This window comes from Rhincodon typus, chromosome 31 (genome assembly GCF_021869965.1).
Source record: "Rhincodon typus isolate 14 chromosome 31, sRhiTyp1.1, whole genome shotgun sequence".
Classification (NCBI taxonomy): domain Eukaryota; kingdom Metazoa; phylum Chordata; class Chondrichthyes; order Orectolobiformes; family Rhincodontidae; genus Rhincodon; species Rhincodon typus.
In genome coordinates, this window is record NC_063362.1 from 3,759,250 (window position 1) to 3,765,191 (window position 5,942).

The following is a 5,942-nucleotide window of genomic DNA, read 5'->3' on the forward strand; positions in this document are numbered from 1 at the left end:
AACAATGGCAACTCTCAGTGCACTGTTCCAGGGTTTCAGCACTCTGTTTCCCTGTCAGTGCTCCCTGCAATCAACAAAATTGGGAGCACTGATTGAGGAAAGGCCCTTCGGTGAGTTTAATCATTCTTTACAAGTAAAACACAAAGCTCCCTAGTGTGGCATGGTGGCTCAGTGGTTAGCACTGCTGCTTCACAGCGCCAGGGACTCGGGTTTGATTCCAACCTTGGGTGACTGTCTGTGTGGAATTTGTATGTTCTCCCCATGTCTGCATGGGTCTCTTCTGCGTGGTCTGGTTTCCTCCCACAGTCCAAAGATGTGCAGGTTAAGTGGATCAGTCATGGGAATTGCGGGGATAGACTGGGGTCTGGGTCATAGAGTGATAGAATCCCTGCAGTGTGGAAGCAGACTATTGAGTCCACACTAACCCACTGAAGAGCTTCCCACCCCATCCCTGTAACCCTACATTTCCCACGGCTAATTCATGGGTCAGACACCTTTCAGACGGTTGGTGCAGACTTGATGGGCTGAATGGCCTCTTTCTGTGTTGTAGGGATTCTATGATTCAAGTAAAAACAAAATGCTGGAAATCTGAAATAAAAACAGAAATTGCTGGAGAAACTCAGCAGGTCTGGCAGCATCTATGGAGAGAGAAACAGAGTTAACATTTCTTCAGAACAGGGGATGTTCAAATAGTTTTTTATTGGTACAGAACTTGAGTATTGCTGGAAAAAGACATTTATGTTGAGGCAGACCCTAGATATTAACCTTCAGTTGACCAGAGCCAGGAGTCTGTAATAATTTTGCAGGACTGCATAATTTCTTGTTGAGGTTGCTGAAAGCCGTGTGGAATAATCCCTTTTTATCTGATGAGTCTATGTGAGTCTAGTTAATTGTGACTAAGACAATAATCTACTCGGGGGGCACTCTGTGATCAATGAGGTGGGTTTAACCAGTGCTAAATGTAAGGTCTAGTCAGATCTGTATTAATATAATTGATCACTTGTGGGACTCAAGCAAACAGCTTGTTTAAAGTTCCCACAATGTGTTGCCTGGTAATTCACTAATCTCACCATCAGAGTCCTGGATCCATGACCGTGAGGTCTAAACTCAAAGTCCAAAACACAATTTAATTTATCTCCTGGTTAGCTTGGGAGCAGGATGTTGGAAGGGTGAAGGTGAGAGTTGGGTTAGAGGAGAGTCAGAGCAGCGATGGGTAAATCATATTCCGCCTTTTATTGTAAACGCAAAAAACAGCACATCAGCCTGGGAGGCTGGGAGGTGTCTGAAGAAGGGTCTAGGCCCGAAACGTCAACCTTCCTGCTCCTCTGATGTTGCTTGGCCTGCTGTGTTCATCCAGCTCTACACCTTGTTACATCAGCCTGGGAACCTGGTTAACTAAAAAGGAGAAAAAGATGACAAGGTATTCCAGAAATAATTGATCACCATAACCCATTGTATTTGACCATTCCTGTTCTATTACCATGTTTGATATGTATCGATAGTTTCTATAATGTGTGTTATCCTTTGAAGGAAAATAAAGGATTATTATTTTAAAGAAATGATGACAGAGGAGATTTTTATACATTAAGATGTGAATGTGTTGCCCTCTGTGTCTGACCCCAACAGTTTTGTTGGTGAATTGAGATTCTGATCGACAAAGTAACAGATGGCAGTGGGTTTATGAATCACCATTAAGTAAAGGAACTTTTTGAAGCATTTTCAAAACAAAATCTTCACATCAAAGGATTTCTGAAGATCAGTAACTCAATGTCATAAGTGAGCTACTCTCGTTATCCTGTGGGAGTGAACAGTCACTGGAATCATTGCCAGCTTTTAAATTAATAATAGAATATTGTGTGCAGCCCAACTGCTGAGTGATAACCCATATTGTACATTGTTATTAAGCCTCACTTCTGTAAATTCTTCCTATATTAGGCATTGTTCACTCCAACAGGAAAGAAAACTCGGGATTTGTTTGTGGGCTTTGGGACCTGTTGTGATGGAAAAGGTCTGAAAATGCAGGAGTATTGGCATGAAGGCCGGCCCTTTTTGTGTCTTTAAATAGCAAATTCTCCAATGGGATTGTGCTGATAGTTTCTTAGATTTTTCTTCAATTCACTTGAAAGAGCCTTTTAATTTCTTTTCTGTCCCCTGTGGTATGGTTTGCCTGTTGCTGGCAGTTTTCCAGTTTCTCAGTTAAATGTTCAATCTTCACATTCGAGCCTGGATGGTGAACACTGACAAGCTGTTCGACCATGACACCATCACAGCTTGGCTTGGTCTCATCCTCACTTCGGGGTTCAGCATTTTCAAACAATTCATAGCGTCCACACCTTTACAACTTTCCACCTATAGAGAAATCAGGCCAATTTGTCTTTCCCCTACTCTCTGCCAGCACCTCCCCCACCCCAGTGAATGTTTTGGCTGGGGGTTTCTGGAGATACATCAGGGCCTGAGTTTCTTCTGTTGGGTGAAACTTTGGGAGAGGAATAGTGAGGCAAAGTCTACTACCACTTCCTCCTGCAAATTTCAATTTCCCTCTCCCTTCTTCTGCTGGGATAGCCACTTTCTCTCTTCTCACCCAGTCTTGACTCCTTCCTTGGGACCCAGCTGCACTTTGGCCTTGAAACTTGCTTGGAGTCCCTGAGGAAGATCAAAAGGAGTGACTCTGTTGGCAATTGTTTCCTGTTGTTCCATTCTCTGTGTTACCACTAGGTGGGACATAGCACCATGGGAATATTCCAGCGATTTGATATCCTGAAGTCTCAAGGTCAGTAAAGTATTGACAGCTTGAAAAGATCATGAGCTGAATGACTGAGAGTCTGAATGAGGCGAAAGGATTCTTGAGGGATGCAAAACATTAACAGCCAATAAATCGTGTTTCCAAAATACTTTGCATGGAAGTTCATCATTTAATTCTTGGTTTTCTCCTGTTCTTTTTTACTGGGTTCACTTGCTGTAATACCTCGCATAAAATCTAACTTTCTCCCCTTATATTTCCCTTTTGTTTTCTGCACCCTACCTTCAGTAACTGTTATGGCTGAGATGGAAGGTGTGCATGGTCTTTATCTTCATCTCACTACTCCATGGGTCACAGCATCATTAATTACTCACTCCCAATATGGCTAATCATTTGCTTTCTCTATATTAGACATTAAAAACAAATGATCCATCGCGGGCTTTCTTTAACAAACACAAAATCGTTAACTTATTATAGAGAAAACTTATTTAGTGAAGATGCAGAACTGATTAACACATTTAGTTTTTAATCTGAAAATATTCTATAAATAACCCACAATATAGACTCACCAGGTAAAGGAACAAAATGGATTTCTCTCTGCAGAAATTCACTTTGGGAAAATAAATCATTTTTTGCCAATAAGTCTTAGTTCTTGAAGGTAAAAAGAAGGATAAGGTATGGAATGTTCAGATAGTTGTTGGTCAGATGTTTTGACACATGGATGTCCCTGTAATCAAGTAGATATCTCTGGGATCTTTGACAACATGATTTGCTCAGGAAACACAGTAACGAGGTTTCTCCTGAAAACTTTTCAAGAGGACAGCTAAGATTTGGACTGGACCAGCGTTCCAGGTACCACACAAGATGTTTTTCAGGAATGGGAGAGTTGAGTTGGGAAGCTCTTTTCTGCCCCAGTCTGACCATCAACTGAAAAAAAAAACAAACAAGGCTCCAAATCAAAAACTGGAAGCTGACAGGTTGTAAACCGTGGAACAATCCCTCTTCCGTACCTACACCGGTCCTAAACCCCACCTCTTCCTCCGTTACATTGATGACTGTATCAGCGCCGCCTCGTGCTCCCACGAGGAACTCGAACAGTTCATCCACTTCACTAACACCTTCCACCCCAACCTTAAGTTTACCTGGACCATCTCTAACACCTCTCTCCCCTTCCTGGACCTCTCTGTCTCCATATCGGGCAACCACCTAGAAACCAATATTCATTTCAAGCCCACCGACTCCCACAGCTACCTAGAATACTCCTCCTCCCACCCACCTTCCTGCAAAAATGTTATCCCCTATTCCCAATTCCTTCGCCTCCGCCGCATCTGCTCCCAGGATGAGGCATTCCACTCCCGTACATCTCAGTTGTCCTCGTTTTTCAAGGACCGTAACTTCCCCCCCCTCGGTGGTCGAGAACGCCCTCAACCGTGTCTCCCGCATCTCCCGCACCTCATCCCTCACACCCCGTCCACGCAATAAGAACCAAAAAAGAATCCCCCTCGTCCTCACGTACCACCCCACCAACCTCCGGATCCAACACATCATCCTCCAACACTTCCGCCATCTGCAATCCGACCCCACCACCAAAGACATCTTTCCCTCCCCACCCTTATCTGCTTTCTGGAGGGACAACTCTCTCAGTGACTCCCTTGTCCGCTCCACACTCCCCTCCAGCTCCACCACACCCGGCACTTTTCCCTGCAACCACAGGAAGTGCTACACCTGCCCCCATACCTCCTCCCTCACCCCCATCCCAGGCCCCAAGAAGACTTTCCACATCAAGCAGATGTTCACCTGCACATCTGCCAATGTGGTATACTGTATCCGCTGTACCCGGTGTGGCTTCCTCTACATCGGGGAAACCAAGCAGAGGCTCGGGGACCGCTTTGCAGAACACCTACGTTTGGTTCACAATAAACAACTGCACCTCCCAGTCGCGAACCATTTCAACTCCCCCTCCCATTCCTCAGACGACATGTCCATCCTGGGCCTCCTGCAGTGCCACAACGATGCCACCCGAAGGTTGCAGGAACAGCAATTCATATTCTGCTTGGGAACCCTGCAGCCCAATGGTATCAATGTGGATTTCACAAGTTTCAAAATCTCCCCTCCCCCCACCGCATCCCAAAACCAGCCCAGCTCGTCCCTGCCTCCCTAACCTGTTCTTCCTCCCACCTATCCCCTCCTCCCACCTCAAGCCGCACCTCCATCTCCTACCGACCAACCTCATCCCGCCCCCTTGACCTGTCTGTCCTCCTTGGACTGACCTATCCCCTTCCTAACTCCCCACCTACACTCACCTTTACTGGCCCCATCCCCGCCTCTTCGACCTGTTTGTTTCCTCTCCACCTATCCTCTCCTCTATCCATCTTCTATCCGCCTCCCACTCTCTCCCTATTTATTTCAGAACCCCCTACCCCTCCCCCTTTTCTGATGAAGGGTCTAGGCCCGAAACGTCAGCCTCTCTGCTCCTATGATGCTGCTTGGCCTGCTGTGTTCATCCAGCCCTGCACCTTGTTGTCTCAGGTTGTAAACCCAGGCGGGACTCTGCAATTAACAAGCAGCTATCACAAGACTGTGAGCTTTAAGAAACACATTGTTCGTAAAGGGAAAGTCCCACTGTCCTTTCATAGACCTCTTTCAAAAAGACCAGCCCAGCCCTGCACAATCCTTCAAACTCAAGTCTACAAAACATACTAAATATGAAGTCACCTCATGCCATAATCAGAAGTTATAGCTTCTGAATTTCTTTAGCGTAAAGCCATTTTCATGTTCATAAGGACAGAGCAAGTTGTAACAACCTGAACATCAGAAATTCAGCGCTGAGTTTTTCAGTCCCTCAGCCAACTTGTTGACAGTACCGGTGCTGGATTCCCACTGTAATTGATGTTATATAAGGATGTGGTCACTGGACCATAAACAGCTGGAACTGATCCAGAGTTTGAACACTCCCCAGGATGGTTGGCTGGGTGACGGTAAAAACTGCCACAGTGCTGTAAGGTGTCACTGACCACGAATCTGTGCAATGGAATTGAGGGATATTGCTCACTCCTTTTATCCCTCACACAGAAAAGTCTGTTTTTTGGGAATGATTTGGTGACAAAATGGTAATGTCATTGGATTTGTTATGCAGGCGAGGCCAGGCTAATGTTCTGAGGGCATGAGTTCAAATCTCACCATGGCAGCTGGTGGAGTTTAA

General features: G+C 45.4%; 1 long non-coding RNA gene across 1 annotated transcript; it reads right to left on the reverse strand.

Annotated features, from left to right (window-relative positions):
* Nucleotides 1–1,141: 1,141 nt before the first annotated feature.
* LOC125486624 lies at nucleotides 1,142–5,613 on the reverse strand. The gene is made up of 3 exons (XR_007265260.1): nucleotides 5,545–5,613; nucleotides 3,310–3,667; nucleotides 1,142–1,395 (listed from the first exon to the last, which is right to left on the reverse strand). It is a non-coding gene; the product is annotated as an uncharacterized LOC125486624 (long non-coding RNA).
* Nucleotides 5,614–5,942: the final 329 nt, after the last annotated feature.